Below are 17,823 nucleotides of genomic sequence, written 5' to 3' on the forward strand. Positions count from 1 at the left end.
GGCCTACACACAATATCCTGTAATTATGTTTTTAGACATTTTTGCTAATTCATTAAAAATGAAAAAGATGAAATGTCTTGAGTCAATAAGTATTCAACCCCTTTCTTATGGCAAGCCTAAATAAGTTCAGGAGTAAAAATGTGCCTTAACCTTTCACGAGCCTCTACCCCGGGTCCGGGAGCACCCCCCACCCCCCCCCCCACACACTAATTAGCATAGCTAGCATAGCTTCAAAAGTAGATAGTAGCATCTAAATATTCATTAAATCACAAGTCCAAGACACCAGATGAAAGATACAGATCTTGTGAATAAAGCCACCATTTCAGATTTTTAAAATGTTTTACAGGGAAGACAAAATATGTAAATCTATTAGCTAAACACGTTAGCAAAATACACCACTATTCTAACTCCACAGTTTCTACTCCTTCAGGTGCTATCACCAATTCGGCTCAACTAAGATATTGATATCCACTAACCAAGAAAAAAACCTCTTCAGATGACAGTCTGATAAACATATTCATGGTATAGGATAGTTTTTGTTAGAAAAAAGTGCATATTTCAGGTAGAAATCACAGTTTACAATTGCACCCACCATCACAAATCGACTTAGAATACTAGATAGAGCAACGTGTATGACCAATTTACTCATCATAAAACATTTCATAAAAATAGACAAAGCATAGCAATGGAAAGACCCAGTTCTTGTGATTTCAGACCATATTTCAGATTTCTAAGCGTTTTTCAGCGAAAACACAATAAATCGATAAGTTAGCATACCACATGTGCAAACGTTACCAGAGCATCGATTCCAGCCAAAGAGCGCTATAACGTAATCACCGTCAAAATATATTAATTTTTTCACTAACCTTCTCAGATTCTTCCGATGACACTCCTGTAACATCATTTTACAATATACATATACAGTTTGTTCGAAAAGGTGCATATTTAGCCATACAAAACCGTGGTTACACAATAAAAATACTAGGAAATCAAGCCTCAATATGTCTGACGTCATCTATCAGAGTGATCTAGTTAATTGAAAGCTAATCAATACTTGACTAAAAAATACAGGGTTGACAGCAATCGAAAGACAAATAGTTCTTAATGCAACCGCTGATTTACATTTTTAAAATTATCCTTACTTTTCAATACAGGGTTGGCCAAGTGAAGCTATACCAAACAAAATGGCGAAATATGCGTTTAAAATATTTCGACAGAAACACGATTTATCATATTAAATATTGCTTACTTTGACTGTTCTTCCATCAGATTCTTGGCACATGTATCCTTTCTATGTTATAAACGTCTTTTTGGTCGATAGATGTCCTCTGTCTTCGAAATGTCCACCACAACGACCGACACCCTAAAAGTGTCCAAACTTTCAGAGTGCACAACAAAGAAATTCCTCAAATCGCACTAAACGGATATAAATTGATATAAAACGGTTCAAATTAACTACATTATGATGTTTTTAAACAACTATAACGACTGAAAACATGACCGGAGAAAATTGCTGGTTAGAAAACGATTTGGAACGAGGCAGGTCCGATGGCCTTGACGCTTCAGGCGCACGTTGAGAAAGGGGGTCTCTGTACATTTTGTCTTTTGTAATGGCTGTGAATGTCCCCATCGATTTCATTGAAAACGTGATGACGTACAGACACCCAGAGGAAGACGTAGGCAGTGTCGGTTTCTTCATAGCATTCACTGTCGCCTTATAAAACAGACCCCAGATCAGAGGTAAAAATTTCTGAAATCTGAACCCTGTCATGAAAAGTGCTGTAGAAATTGTTCTGTACCACTCAGAGACAAAATTCCAACTTCTATAGAAACTAGAAGGTGTTTTCTATCCAATAATAACAATAATATGCATATTGTACGATCAAAGAATTTAGCACAAGGCAGTTTAATTTGGAGACACAAATATGCTAATGCGGAACAGCACCCCCTATAGTTGCAAGAAGTTAACAAGTCACATAATAAGTTGCATGGACTCACTGTGTGCAATAATAGTGTTTTAACATGATTTTTTAATGACTACCTCATCTCTGTACCTCACACATACAATTATCTGTTAAGGTCCCTAAGTCGAGCAGTGAATTCCAAACACATATTTGACCACAAAGACCAGGGAGGTTTTCCAACGCCTCGCAAAGAAGGGCACCTATTGTAGATGGGTAAAAAAATAAAAAGTAGACATTGAATATCCCTTTAAGCATGATGAAGTTATTAATTACTGCCAGGCCACACTGCTTCTGACAAATTGCTCGCTTAACCCCCAAACCAGCTGCACCACTGTGTCGCAGAAACACCGTACATGTTACGTCCGTCGTTAGTGGTAGAATGACCGGACCAAGGTGCAGCGTAGTAGGCGTACATTTCTCTTATTAAATGTTCCACAAAAAAACTATAAACAACACAATGAACGTAAAGCATCGGAGTGCAACACATGCAACAAACAAAGACAAGATCCCACAACCTAAATGGGGAAAAAGAGCTGCCTAGGTATGATCCCCAATCATGATTGGGGACCACACTCGGCCAAAAACAAAGGAACAGAAAACATAGAATGCCCACCCAAATCACACCCTGACCTAACCAAATAGAGAAATAAAAAGGCTCTCTAAGGTCAGGGCGTGACAGTACAACTGGCGACCGAAGTCAGGTGCATGCGCTTGGTCCGCCACAAGGAAGTTGCTAGAGCCCAATGAGACAAAGGAATCCCGGCCGGTCAAACCCCCCCTAACCCGGACAATTGTGAGCTGCCTCTTGAATCTCCCGGTTGCGGCCACTGCAACACAGCCTGGGATTGAACCTGGGTTCGTAGTGACACTTCTAGCACTGCGATGCAATGCCTTAGACCGCTGCACCACTCAGGAGGCCTTTATCGTTATCGTTCCACAAAGTTGTGTTTTTAGGGAGTGATATTGGTCAGGTATATAAGGAGATAATCTGCAAATAAATGTAGTTTATATTCATGTTTACCAATACTGATACCTGTTACGTTTGTGTTCTGTCTAATTCTTTCTGCAAGCGGCTCAATTTCCAATGCAAACAGGGGGGGGGAGAGGGGACATCCCTGTCTTGTGCCCCTTTCTAATTACGAACATTTCAGGTTTACAATACAAAAATGTATATTTTGCATTGGAAAGTCACCTTTTTGACAACATACAAGAACGTTCGTGGGAGGAGAAAATCCTTGTTTACCAATGGTGAAGTCCACCAGTGATGTAGTCAAGTCACTAAACCTTGAGTCCAAGTCGAGTCCCAAGTCTCCTAGTATTTGAGTCCTTTATACTCTAGTCAAAGCAAAGTAAGGCTAGATTATTAATACAGTAGCTATATAACATGTATTGTTGTATTTAACATGTTGAATTATCCAGGGGAGACTTTCTGACAATAAAGTCACCTCTGGTCGAGTCAAGTCGAGTCAAGAGTCAAAAAATCATGACTTGAGTCAAGTCCGAGTCCTGGACTCGATTACAACATCACTGATGTCCACCATATTCAGCACCAATATCCGATAGTGTAATTACAAATCTCAGATAGTGTAATCCTAAAGTGTTTATTAAAAGCACATTTGTGCCTATTGTTAAAGGCACAGTGCAGTCCAAAACGTGATTTCCTGTGTTTTGTATAGGCTGGAATAATACTGTGAAATTGTGAAAATTATGATAAGGCCATTTTAGTGTATGAGCTTTTTTATTGGGCACAGGGGAGGGTACTGTTTTCTTCCCCCTTGTTTACATTTGCACTTTTATAGGTTTTACTATATAATTTCMTCCATCCTGTCCAAATTTCCTAATCTGCTTGTATGCACCTCCCCTATATCAAGGCATTTGGGTACTACCCTTCTGCACTACGCCTTTCCACACACTAACTTTTACTCTATCACATGTCAATATAGTCAACCATATAGAKATTTGCATCCTGTAGCACAAACTCCAAAAAGTTCTGTCACACTGTAAAGTCCATGGAGAATAAGAGCACCTCATCCCAGCTGCCCACTGCACTGAGGCTAGGAAACACTGTCACCACCGATAAATCCACGATAATTGAGAATTTCAATAAGCATTTTTCTACGGCTGGCCATGCTTTCCACCTGGCTATCCCTACCCCGGTCAACAGCCCTGCACCCCCCACAGCAATTTGCCCAAGCCTCCCCCATTTCTCCTTCACCCAAATCCGGATAGCTGATGTTCTGAAAGAGCMGCAAAATCTGGACCCCTGCAAATCAGCCGGGCTAGACAATCTGGACCCCCTCTTCCTAAAATTATCCACCGAAATTGTTGCAACCCCTATTACTAGCCTATTCAAACTCTCTTTCGTATCGTCTGAGATCCCCAAAGATTGGAAAGCTGCCACAGTCAGACTATCCTACCGATCCTCGACCTTGGCGATGTCATTTACAAATTAGCCTCCAACACTCTACTCAGCAAACTGGATGCAGTCTATCACAGTGCCATCRGTTTTSTCACCAAAGCCCCATATACTACCCACCACTGCGACCTGTATTCTTTCGTTGGCTGGTCCTCGCTTCATATTCGTCGCCAAACCCACTGGCTCCAGGTCATCTATAAGTCTATGCTAGGTAAAGCCCCACCTTATCTCAGCTGTGTGTGTGTAACTCTGTGTTGTTGTTTGTGTCGCACTGCTTTGCTTTATCTTYGCCAGGTCGCATTTGTAAATGAGAACTCTCAACTAGCCTACCTGGTTAAATAAAGGTGAAWTAAATAAAAATATATAGTCTGTCTATCTGTCCTGCCCTATATCCACCATTCATAGTTATAATACTGGTAGGTGGATCGTTTGTCCAGATCTGCAATAGGCTAGCTAGCAATCATACCATACATAAAAGCATTGAAAGCTGCATACATTTTCTATATGAATCCACAAGGCCAGGTGCATCATTGCGCATGAAAGAACAGTGAAGACAWCAGACATGCAGCTCAAAAAGTTCCCCTATTTATCCTGTTTAGGGACAATACAATGATCCTACCTAAACTAGCCTACAACACCACAATGCAATTAGTAATTCCATTATTGTTTAGAAATGAGTACAACATGATACTCTAGGCTGCATTGAAATTGTGATTTGAACAACGGCGCAAAAGCCCTGTGATTTGAATGTTTCATTCCATTTGGATCAGTTGTGGCTCTACTCTCGACAGTTTATAAGGTTTAGAAAGGCACAGTAGCAGGCCAACCTGGCTGTATTTTTACTTCTGATACTGACATGCACTGTCTGTTGCGGATCATCATTCTCCCAAGTAGTCCTATAATACTGTGGCAACAAACGCTCCTGGCAGGCTCAGTTATTCAGGATAGCTTAACATGTCTCCAATCCGAGTGGCTATTCCTCGCTTACTGTCCCTAGAATTTAACACTTCAATATAGCCTAAATATTTATAATTTAACTTTTAAAATGTACAGTATTACCCTTTATATGTGGCATAAACACAAGCAAATATTGATTTAATAACCATCATATTGAAGTAAACTTGGATTCACGCGATGATATGTTGTGTGGTCCTCCCACACGCAGTTTATTGGGCTACAGATTAAATYAGTTATGATGAACTTCACATGGTGGTGAAAGTGCACGGTGATGAGCTTGATGTGCCTTTCAATAAATTTCGAGGGTCTTATTCTGGTGACATMATGATCTCCCACTTTTATCCATAATAATCTTATCATGTAGAATATACCCGCACTGTATCTGTGAGAAGGCCTAGAGTGCAAATGCAATGGAAAATCATTTAACTTGTATTTTTATTTTGTACATGGGAATTTAACCACAAAAGTACTTTTMATGTGCACTACGTATTTACGCACAGACTTTTATCCCCAACGAGTCAATTTGATGGAAACACAATGCTCATATTGTTTTTATGCAGATTTTAGATGTGCAGATTCTGTCATGAAAATAGAAAATTGGATGTAAACCTAGCTATTGTCACCCGAAAGACTGGCAAGTGCACTAGTCTAGTATCACTTTGATTATGCCTGCACATCATGATTCACCATTAGCCCCAAACATCTAAAGAATAAGCTACAGACCAGACAAAACAAGCCTGTAAGAATTGTACTTAAACTCCACCTTCATACTAATCTGGAGGTCCAGCATTTTAAGCAGCTAGCCTGGCTATCTGTTGAAAAAAAGAGTAGTATTAATTAAACTTGGTCTGGTCCATATAATTATCACAGACTCAGCCCCCASGAACCTATCCAACAATGTTTAATTTGTTAGAGATGTCCACCAGCATAATACCAGAGCCATAGACTCTAATATTTGTGACCCGTTTCAGGAAACTAAGCGTTTGTCATGGGTCACTACTTCACAGGAGTGCCGTTTGAATGTAAACTTTWWWWWWWAAATCTAAATGCGTTTTTTTTTMGCAGAAATGCCTTTTCGAGCATGGGAACTTTCATGTGCCTTAATAACAAACTTGTATGCCATCTGTAAATACAAATAAAATTGTTAAAATACGAGCCTAGATGGTTAAGCCACAGAAAAAGKGAGCAACCTTCCCGCTAGCCATGATTGGCTGAGATAATGAGTGGGCTGGACATACCGAAAGATGAGTTTGAATTGGTCTACCATATAGCACGCTTCTGTCTATTTGAACTGGTCACCATGTCTACGRAATCCTGTCTAACACAGCTTTTATTTTTTATGTATTGCGTAGTATAACTGCATAAGCCTAATGTCAAATTAAAGTATACTGTTAGRTAGCTAACGTTAGCTGGCTGGCTCGCTAGCTAACCTTACGTGTATGCTCTCCACTTTCTGGAGGACCGAGTTTTAAAATCAGTGGAATTTGAGTATGATAGCTAAGGAGATTACATTTTCAAACTAAGAGCAACCATGGSATCCGACAGGAGATGCATCCATCCATGATGTATACGGGTAAGATAGTCTAGCTAGCTCCATTTTCAGATATTACACGTTTSTAATTTTGACAGAAAGGGGTTTCATTTCAAGTTAAAGTGTACTGTTAGCTAGCTAACGTTAGCTGTCTGCTAGCTAGTTATAGTCGGTTTGCTAGCTAGTTATAGTCTAATGTTAGCTAGCTAACATTGAACCTGGTTGGTTAGTTACCTGCAGATTCCTGCAGGGTAGTAATGTCATGAGTTGGGATTATGGTTCATTGTTTAGCTAGCTAGATACATGTCTTATTAACAAAAGACTCCACTATGCAAGAATCRATTTCAATAGAATGTCACTGCAACAACTGTTGATAGAGGTACTAGCTGGTAAATTCACTTTGGCTATCTACTCCGATTTCAGACCACGGGTAAGATAGTCTAGCTAGTTACATTTTCAGATATTACACATTRCTAATTTTGACATAAAGTCTTTTCATTTCAAGTTAAAGTGTACTGTTGTCTAGTAAGCTAACGTTAGCTGGCTACATTTTCAGATATTACACATTTCTAATTTTGACATAAGGTCTTTTCATTTCAAGTTAAAGTGTACTGTTGGCTAGTAAGCTAACGTTAGCTGGCTGGCTCGCTAGCTAACYTTACYTGTATGATATTATTATTCGTATCTGAGAGACATTTGCTTGACAAGTTATAGCCTAATGTTAGCTAGCTAACATTGAACCTTGTTGGTTTAGCTACCTGCAGATTCATGCAGGGTAGTAATGTCATGAAATAGGATTATGGTTCATTGTTTACCTAGCTAGCTAGCTATGTGTTTTAACAAAAGACTCTCATCTGAGTGTGCCAGAGTGCAGAATAACTGATGAATTTATGAACGCTCAACACCCATTGAATATGGCTGGTGTCAGTAAACGTCGGCAAAAAAGCTCATTAAATTGTTGCCAGCAGCACAGTTACAGTCACCAACGCTCTGGATAACATGAAAACAGCCTAACCAGCTTTGCCAGGGCGAGTGGGTGGTCAGAGTGGGGTGTTCTCTCATTTGTGTCTGGAAGTAGCTAGCAAGCTAGCCAATGTTAGCCAGTTAGCTTGGGTGCTTGACTGCCATTGTGAAGTTGGAACGTTCGGATCAACCCTACTCATCAGCCAAAGCGTCCAGTGAGTGCTCTGAACGCTCCGAGAGTGAAACACTCTGAATTTATGAACGGACAATCTGACAGCACAGTTGCAGTCACCAACGCTCTGGATTACATAACAGCCTAACCAGGTCTTCTAGGGCGAGTAATGTTCAGTAAGCTGTTCTCTCATTTGTGTCTGGAAGTAGCTAGCAAGTTAGCTTGGGTGCTTGACTACTGTTGTTAGTAGAGAACGCTCAGATCAACCCTTAAAGATGGGTGGGGCTAAAGCTTAAGAGCGTGTTTTCAAGCCTTTTTCAAAACTCCAAACCTACAACCTAATTTTGACCAAAACTAACCGGAGAGATTACTGCTTCCAACGTTTTATTTTTCCAAGCTATATGGAGGGTGCTCTAGCCAACAAACAGCAGAGACCTGAGGACACCATTTCAACCTGAAACTGAGCCAGATACAAATTCAATTAGATCTAAGGTGTGAAGTAAAAGGCCTTTACTAGAAATCTGCCTCCAGAAATAAAAGCTTCTCCCAAGTGGGTGTGACACCTACACCCCTTGCCTGCTGCACTGCTGCATGGATTCCACCTGGTGACCTGTTCACTGTCTGCCCTGGCCTGTCCCCCTGTTTGGTACAGGTACCTCCACCACACTCGAGCTTTCGCTCGCCTCCAGCACACACACACTGTTGGGGCGAGTGACTCAACTTACAATGGCTAGCACGAAGTCGTTATATATATTTTTTTCTTGTGCATTTTGCTATTTTGCTATTTGCCTCATGTCCTGCATACTTTGTTGACTACAAACGTTCTTTACCCAACCGTGGGACAGACTATGTTTGTTCCCACACTTGGGACTCTGACTCTCTACACAGACTTTTGGCCTCCCATCCTATTCTATCCACCTCTCGCCGGCTTTGTATTCATGTTTTCTGATGATATTGCTGTACAATATGATCTTGTTGCTATCTGATGCACATGCACTTTCCCATTGCTTGGAAGGCAGCCATAGATCGTCCTTTATTTAAAGGGGGAGATCAAGCTGATCCTAACTGTTATAGGCCAATTTCTATTTTGCCCTGTTTATCAAAAGTGTTGGAAAAACTTGTCAATAAGCAACTGACTGGTTTTCTTGATGTCTATAGTATTCTCTCGGGTATGCAATCTGGTTTCCGCTCAGGTTATGGATGTGTCACTGCAACCTTAAAGGTCCTCAATGATGTCACCATTGCCCTTGATTCTAAGCAATATTGTGCTGCTATTTTTATTGACTTGGCCAAAGCTTTTGATAAGGTAGACCATTCCATTCTTGTGGCCCGGCTAAGGAGTATTGGTTTCTCTGAGTGGTCTTTGGTCTGGTTTGCTAACTACCTCTCTCAAGGAGTGCAGTATATAAAGTCAGAAAATCTGCTGTCTCAGCCACTGCCTGTCACCAAGGGAGTACCCCAAGGCTCGATCATAGGCTCCACACTCTTCTCAATTTACATCACAACATAGCTCAGGCAGTAGGAAGCTCTCTTATCCATTTATATGCAGATGATACAGCTCGCCCATCCCCGGATAATGTGCTAAATGCCCTACAACAAASCTTTCTTAGTGTCCAACAAGCTTTCTCTACCCTTAACCTTGTTTTATGAGGACGGTGGTGTTAAAAAATGTTGACCTATTTGTTCATCTGGGTTATCTTTCTATATCCTATTTTAATATTTGGTTAAGTCTTTCCCTACTCTTAACCTTGATCTGAACACCTCCAAAACAAAGGTCATGTGGTTTGGTAAGAAGAGTGCCCCTCCTCCCACAGGTGTTATTTCTACCTCTGAGGGTTTAGAGCTTGATGTAGTCACCTCATACAAGTAATTGGGAGTATGGCTAGACGGTGCACTGTCCTTCTCTCAGCACATATCAAAGCTGCAGGCTAAAGTTAAATCTAGACTTCGTTTCCTCTATCGAAATRGCTCGTCTTTCGCCCCAGCTGCCAAACTAACCCTGATTCAGATGACCATCCTACCCATGCTAGATTACGGATACATKATTTATAGATTGGCAGGTAAGGGTGCTCTCAAGCGGCTAGACATTCTTTACCATTCGGCCATCAGATTTGCCACCAATGCTCCTTATAGGACACATCACTGCACTCTATACTCCTCTGTAAACTGGTCGTCTCTGTATACCCGTCGCAAGACCCACTGGTTGATGCTTATTTATAAAACCCTCTTAGGCCTCACTCCCCCATGTCTGAGATATCTACTGCAGCCCTCATCCTCCACATACAACACCCGTTCTGTCAGTCACATTCTGTTAAAGGTCCCCAAAGCACACACATCCCTGGGTCYCTRCTCTTTTCAGTTCGCTGGAGCTAGCGACTGGAACGAGCTGCAAAAAACACTCAAACTGGACAGTTTTATCTCAATCTCATCATTCAAAGACTCAATCATGGACACTCTTACTGACAGTTGTGGCTGCTTTGTGTGATGTACTGTTGTCTCTAACTTCTTGACCTTTGTGCTGTTGACTGTGCCAAATGATGTTTGTACCATATTTTGTGCTGCAACCATGTTGTGTTGCTACCATGTTGTTATGTTGTGTTGCTACCATGCTGTGTTGTCATGTGTTGCTGCCTTGCTATGTTGRTGTCTTAGGTCTCTCTTTATGTAGTMTTGTGTTGTCTCTGTTGTGATGTGATTTTATCCCAGGCCCCCGTCCCCACAGGAGACATTTTGCTTTTTGGTAGYCRGTCATTGTAAATAGGAATTAACTGACTTGCCTAGTTAAACAAAGGTTAAATAAATAAAAATAAAATATACCAGCAATGTTGAGTGGAACAAACTTCCACATAAACTCAAAGCCATACCAACCATAATCATTGTTTTAAAGAATGTCAGAAGTTGGCTAATTTGTGAACAGTATAACCTTTTTTTTTGTCTGTATCTCTGTAATGTGTATGTATCTATGTAATTGTATATGTATTTATGTATAAAATAGGGACCACAATGGATTTAGGCAGGGCTTTCTGGAGCTGGAGGCAGGGCTTTCTTCTATAGAGCTCCATTTTTATGGAATGGTCTGCCTACCCATGTGAGAGACGTGCGACTCCAGGTCTCAACCTTTAAGTCTTTACTGAAGACTCATCTCTTCAGTAGGTCAATGATTGATGCAGTCTGGCCCAGGATGTGAAGTGAACGGAAAGGCTCTGGAGCAACGAACCGCCCTTGCTGTCTCTGCCTGGCCGGTTCCCCTCTCTCCATTGGGATTCCTGCCTCTAACCCTATTACAGGGGCTGAGTCACTGTCTTTCTCGTGCTCTTCCATGCTGTCCCTTGGAGGGTGCGCTCACTTGAGTGGTTGGATCACTGATGTATCTTCCTGGCGGGTTGGCGCCCCCCTTGGGTTGTGCCGTGGCGGAGATCTTTGTGGCTATACTCGGCCTTGTCTCAGTGGTACCGTTGGTGGTTGAAGATATCCATCTAGTGGTGTGGGGGCTGTGCTTTGGCAAAGTAGGTGGTGATATCCTGCCTGTTTGGCCCTGTCGGGTATCATTGGATGGGCCACAGTGTCTCCTGACCCCTCCTGTCTCAGCCTCCAGTATTTATGCTGCAGTAGTTTATGTGTCGGGGGGCTAGGGTAAGTCTGTTATATCTGGGAGATTTTCTCCAGTGTCCTGTGGGAATTTAAGTATGCTCTCTCTAATTCTCTTCTCTCTCCTTTTCTTTCTTTCTTTCTTTCTTTCTTTCTTTCTTTCTTTTCTTTCTTTCTTTCTTTCTTCTTTCTTTCTTCTTTCTCTCTCTCGCTCTCTCTCTCTCTCTCTCTCTCTCTCGTCTCTCGGGACCTGAGCCCTAGACCATGCCTCAGGACTACCTGCATGATGACTCCTTGCTTGTTCCAGTCCACCTGGCCGTGCTGCTGCTCCAGTGTCAACTGTTCTGCCTGCGGCCTATGGAACCCTGACCTGTTCACTGGACGTACTACCTTCCCAGACCTGCTGTTTCAACTCTCTAGAGACAGCAGGAGCGGTAGAATAACTCAATGATCGCTATGAAAAGCCAACTGACATTTACTCCTGAGGTGCTGACCTGTTGCACCCTCGACAACTACTGTGATTATATTATTTGACCATGCTGGTCAGTTTGAATATTTGACATCTTGGCCATGTCTGTTATAATCTCCACCCGCACAGCCAGAAGAGGACTTGCCACCCCTCATAGCCTGTTCCTCTCTAGGTTTCATCCTAGGTTTTGGCCTTTCTAGGGAGTTTTTCCTGCCCCGTGCTTCTACACCTGCATTGCTTGCTGTTTGGTTTTAGGCTGGGTTTCTGTACAGCACTTTGAGATATCAGCTGATGTAAGAAGGGCTATATAAATACATTTGATTTGATTTGATGATTAAGTCCCCGACTTTATTGTGCAATCCCTGTGTGTATTTTTTTAACTGGCAAATAAAATCTATAAAATATTCCAAACTGTGCAGCAGCAATTTGATTAATGGAAAAAGACATATGTTACAAAACACCAAAAAGTTTATTGACATTCGGAGATTGTCAAGCCAAGCCTTCAATACTGGGTAGACCTACAAGGTAGGGAGGGATGTATTTTCTGTTTGTCGAGATTAACATAGTCTATTTATTGTGGTGTTGAAAACACAAACCATGATATTGAAGAGAAAATGGCGCTGACAGAGAGGGCTGCCGTGCTTCTAGCTCTTAGGAAACTTGAATTCACAAGCATTTCGCTACACCCACAATAACATCTGCTAAACATGTGTATGTGACCGTGTTGAAGCCCAAAAGTCGGTATGCTTTGTTAAATTGGTTGTGTGGTGCATTGGCACAGAAACCTTTTGGTGGAAAATATGTTGCACAGATTTTAAATATACTGYACAAAAATATAAATGCAACATTCAACACTTTCAAAGTTACAGTTCATATAAGGAACTCAGTCAATTAAAATAAATAAATTAGGCCCTAATCTATGGACTTCACATTACTGGGKATATATATATATGCATCTATTGGTGATATTTCATTTTTTTTAAAGGTAGGGGAGTGGATTAGAAAACCAGTCAAAATCTAAACACGCTGTCGTACACGTCGATCCAGAGCATCCCAAACGTGCTCAATGGGGGACATGTCTGATAAGTATGCAGGCCATGGAAGAACTGGGACATTTTCAGCTTCCAGGAATTGTGAACAGTTCCTTGCGACATGGGGCCGTGTATTATCATGCAGAAACATGAGGTAATGACGGCGGATAAATGGCACGACAATGGGCCATAGGATCTTGTCACGGTATCACTGTGTCTTCAAATTGCCATCCATAAAATGCAATTGTGTTCGTTGTCTGTACCCTAACCCCGCCGCCAACCACTCTGTTCACAACGTTGACATCAGCAAACTGCTCGCCCACACGACACCATACATTGTGTTGTGTGACAAAACGGAACATTTTAGAGTGGCATTTTATTGTCCCCAGCACAAGGTGCACCTGTGTAATGATCATGCTGTTTAATCAGCTTCTTGATATGCCACACCAAACATATAAACCCCKAAAWAATGTGTACACAACATTTTAGAGAAATAAGCTTTTTGTGTGTATGGCACATTTTTGGGATCTTTTATTTCAGCTCATGAAACATGGGACCAACACGTTAGATGTTGTGCTTATATTTTTGTCCACTATAATTATAAATATGGCATCAAAATGTTGAAAATCTGATTTCCCCCTAGCTGATAATTGTCTGCAGCCAGCTCTGATCGTGGTGTAGGCCTAATGAAACAGGCAGGGAGAGTGAGCACATCCGTGGTGGTTGGCAAACTCTACCCTCCGGGTTGTAGCCCTGCGTGGCATCYACTTTGCCACAACAGTTGGATTGGACCAGCCCCCCCAAAAAAATAATTTTGACCACCTGTCCCTAAGAAGCTATTTTTGTTTATTTTGAATTGAAAATAATCACAGTAAGGTACTTAATYMCACCCAGAAAATATTTGATATTGAGATTTWAAAAAACATATGCATTGGGCCTTTGAGTAAAACAGGTGATAAATCAGCTGAAAACATGACTGGAATGCAAGTTTAATTTCAGAACCAGAGCATTGCAAAAGTTACTGGGTTGTACTTTCCAGAATATTTTTCCTTCAAGATGCTTATGGTGAAACAAAGGCATTAAGGAATAATGATATAGCTGACAAACAAAATTAATTTATTACATTTTGGCAAAATTGTAAACACAACACTATACTTACTGCACATGCATATACTGTACACCACACACCAGTACATAGCTTATTTATCATTACAATCATGAGTTTAGCATTTCTTTATAGCACTTTCAAATCAAATACAATTCTAAGCTTGAGTTTACAGCGCACTGATGATGCAATATCAAAGTGGCAAGCTTTCTAGCTCCCAATAACAGTAACAAAATCAAATCAGCCCAAAATATACAGCTTTTTAGAGTACAAATAATGCTACAAAATCATATCAGCAAATCAATAAACTGAGTAAGCAGTTAGATAAAGAGCYTTTTGTTAAAGCACACATTTGTTTCTTTGGCAGTTATGTTGGAGAATGTTATAATTAGCCATAACAAAGAGAACGATGTTCTACTTTTCAAATCCATGATCAACATTAATTATGTTTTAACAGTTTTTTGGAAAAATMACACAAGTATTCTTGATTTATCTCAATGATGTAGGGAGAATGGATACGTGSTTTTCTTTCAAGCTATAATCCTTAGTTGCTACATACATTTTTGACTTCTTGAAGAATATAATTTATAAARGCCTCATGAACTTAGTTCAACTGTCGTACCCCATCAGAACAAAGTATACCKTTGTTTTACGCCGATGTTTGTAAATAACGTAAATGTWAACAAACACGGTATTGATATCAAACTCTACATTTGATATCATGGATGGTCAGTCCTTGCTTCCATAGCTCTGTCTATGTATTTGAGTGTTACCTTTCTCCAGCCCCATCCCTTAACTTTTTAGCGAAACAGGGGAAGGGATAGCACTTAATTTATTATTTGCCTTTCTTTCTTTTCTTTTTTTGGGGGGGTATATATCCTTTAATATTGCAGATATATTGTAGGTTCTATCAATTTAATTGTTTGTATCATTTCTAATCCCCTCATAAAAAAACATCTCTAATCCTTTCCCCCCCTAACCCTACCATCCCTACCCTGATTGGATTAAACTAGCAAACAACAATACTTATACTACTACTTACAGCTATTTTCGCTCACATCTACACTACCTGTAGTTAAATAGTTATACATATATCGCTAATTTCCTCTTTCTTCAAGTGCTAGGTTTTCACCCACAGCGGCCAATCCACCATTCATTCTGACCTTAACTCCAACCCTCCGATGTCCACAGGGATAARGCTTTGTTATTGTTTCAATTAAGGATTTTAGCTTTAAGGCTTATTTGTCCCCCTAAAAATGAATAGCACATTGTTAGAGCTTTGAAATTAGTCACGTGTGTTCCCACATCACCTCCACACAAGTGGTACCTTGAACTGCATTCAACTCCCTCCATTATACTCATTAATTAATGCTATATCTTTTGTTTTCAGGAGATCCAGGGATATACAGATGCAGTATCTTAATTTGACCCTGCTTCTCACAGCAGGCAAATAATCCTGCAGCAACAGGAAATGTGAATTATTATGAAGATTATAATAAATTGACATTTTTGTCGGGGTTGATACATTTTTCGTTAGGAAAAATCAAGTCTGACATTTTTAAAGTGGAAATTACAAATATTAGAAGCCTTTGTAAACCTTGAATACACTTCACTAAACAGAGTGATACAATTAAGATAGCAGATCTGTACATGCAGACCATTAGGCTTACTTTTACTCTTACAGGTGTTCATATTTGCGTAATAAAACGTAATAGTCTGATGACCACTGGGATTGGAGAACCACATGCAAGATCACCCGGGACACCTGTATCTGTCTGACATTAACGTGTGATTACATATATTTTTCAGGGTTGAAATCAGCAATGTAACATGTAGCCAGCCAGGGTTTATGAACTGATACACAAAACAATGTTGGAGTTTTTATTTTATTTCTATAATTAAAATTATTATTTAAAATTCTTGCAAACAATAGAATGTTATGTATATGGGGGATACAACCATCCCTACTCTGTAGATTTTGCTGCGAAGAGACAGAATCATTCGATCACTTGTTTTGGTACTGTCCATATGTAGCTTTTTGTTGGTCGCAGGTTCAGGAATGGCTGAAAAATCACAACATTTACTTGAAGCTATCTTTGCAAATAGCACTGCTGGGTGGTCAGTCGATCAATAATATAATAGTACTTTTAGTAATGCTGGATGGTTTTTAGAGATAGATGGYAGACGTTGATGGTAGCTGAAGGGTAAAAACATTTTTTATAACTAATGTAAAAGGTACCATGTACCGTGTCCCGTGTCCATAAAATGTATATAGTATGTATAAGCTGGAAGTAGAAGCCTAAGTATTGTTGTCCATAAGTTTACTCCAATTAGGGGAGGGGAGGTAGMGTTAGGGGAAAATAATAAAGGAAAATATATTWAAAAAAATAAGAAATAAATATTTGGGGGATTGGAAATAATGCAAACAACTACATTGATAGAACCCACAATATATCTGAAATATTAAAGCTGATCTACCACCTAAAATCATTTACAAACATTCAAATAAAACACGTAGCCATGTATTCAGTATTTTACTCCAATTTCCTAAATGTACATTATATTACATTTCCTGTTCCCAATCTAGTACAGTAACCGTCTCACAACAGTGACTACAACCATATAGGTCATGTATCTCCATCCTGCGCAACTGCACTACAGGGAGCGATCAGAGTTGGCTGGACTGTCTATAGTAAATACAGACACTCAGGCATTGAGGGAGCCACAGTCAGCCACCTGTAGACTTCTGGCAGGAYAAATACAATGGCACAGATCATCCATAACTCTCTGGCACTATAACTATCCGTAGTAAAAAGCTGCAAAGCTTACTCATATTGACAGAGCTTACTCATATCTCGATTGCTACTAGCTAGAAATTATTGAAACTAAAGTGGGATTCTCATTACAGTTTTAGTTAATTGCACACATTCCCCTTTTATTTCAGGATCTGTAATGTTAAGGAGCTATTTGAAAGAGACTCAGCCTGGGCTGGGACCATGACTCATCATGAGGTGTGGATGTGTAGAAGATGATCCACTCTTTCAATAATGCAACGACTTGAACTCATTTTCGCTGCGTGGTGAACCACTTTGAATCAAAGGCCAGCATCCTAAAATCCCCACTTCTCCAAACATTGTTAATGGATAATTTTATCCGTTAATCCGGATATTAACACAAACGTTAAACATCTATGGGCATTTGTATACTCTGGTTGTTTTTGTTGAATACCATTCAGCCACAAATGAATGGATCACTAACTCCGGTTACCCCACCCATTCCAACTTTCTCACGTGGCCCAGAACATTCAAATTAATCTCTTGGCAAAGTGGAGGTAAAATGATAGCAAAATATCCTATGCTCTGAGCTGGGGCTTTTGTGCAGAACAAATGGTGCTGCTGTACAGTGTTGTCCCTGAGTCAAGGGGTAGAACTTTTTTGCTTTATATTTTTTTTATATCAAACTTAGAAATGTGTTGTTTTCACATATGTAGACACTGGTATTGTGCTTGGGATAATGKAAATTAGGTTGAAAAGTGGTGAAATTGCCCTTTAAAGGCAGTCAGTGCTCTCTCTCTGAACATCATGTTATTCCTCTTTTCCTCTGAGTGTAACAACCTAACGAGAAGCG

The sequence above is a fragment of the Salvelinus sp. IW2-2015 genome, linkage group LG4q.1:29 (genome assembly GCF_002910315.2).
Source record: "Salvelinus sp. IW2-2015 linkage group LG4q.1:29, ASM291031v2, whole genome shotgun sequence".
In the NCBI taxonomy this organism is placed as follows: domain Eukaryota; kingdom Metazoa; phylum Chordata; class Actinopteri; order Salmoniformes; family Salmonidae; genus Salvelinus; species Salvelinus sp. IW2-2015.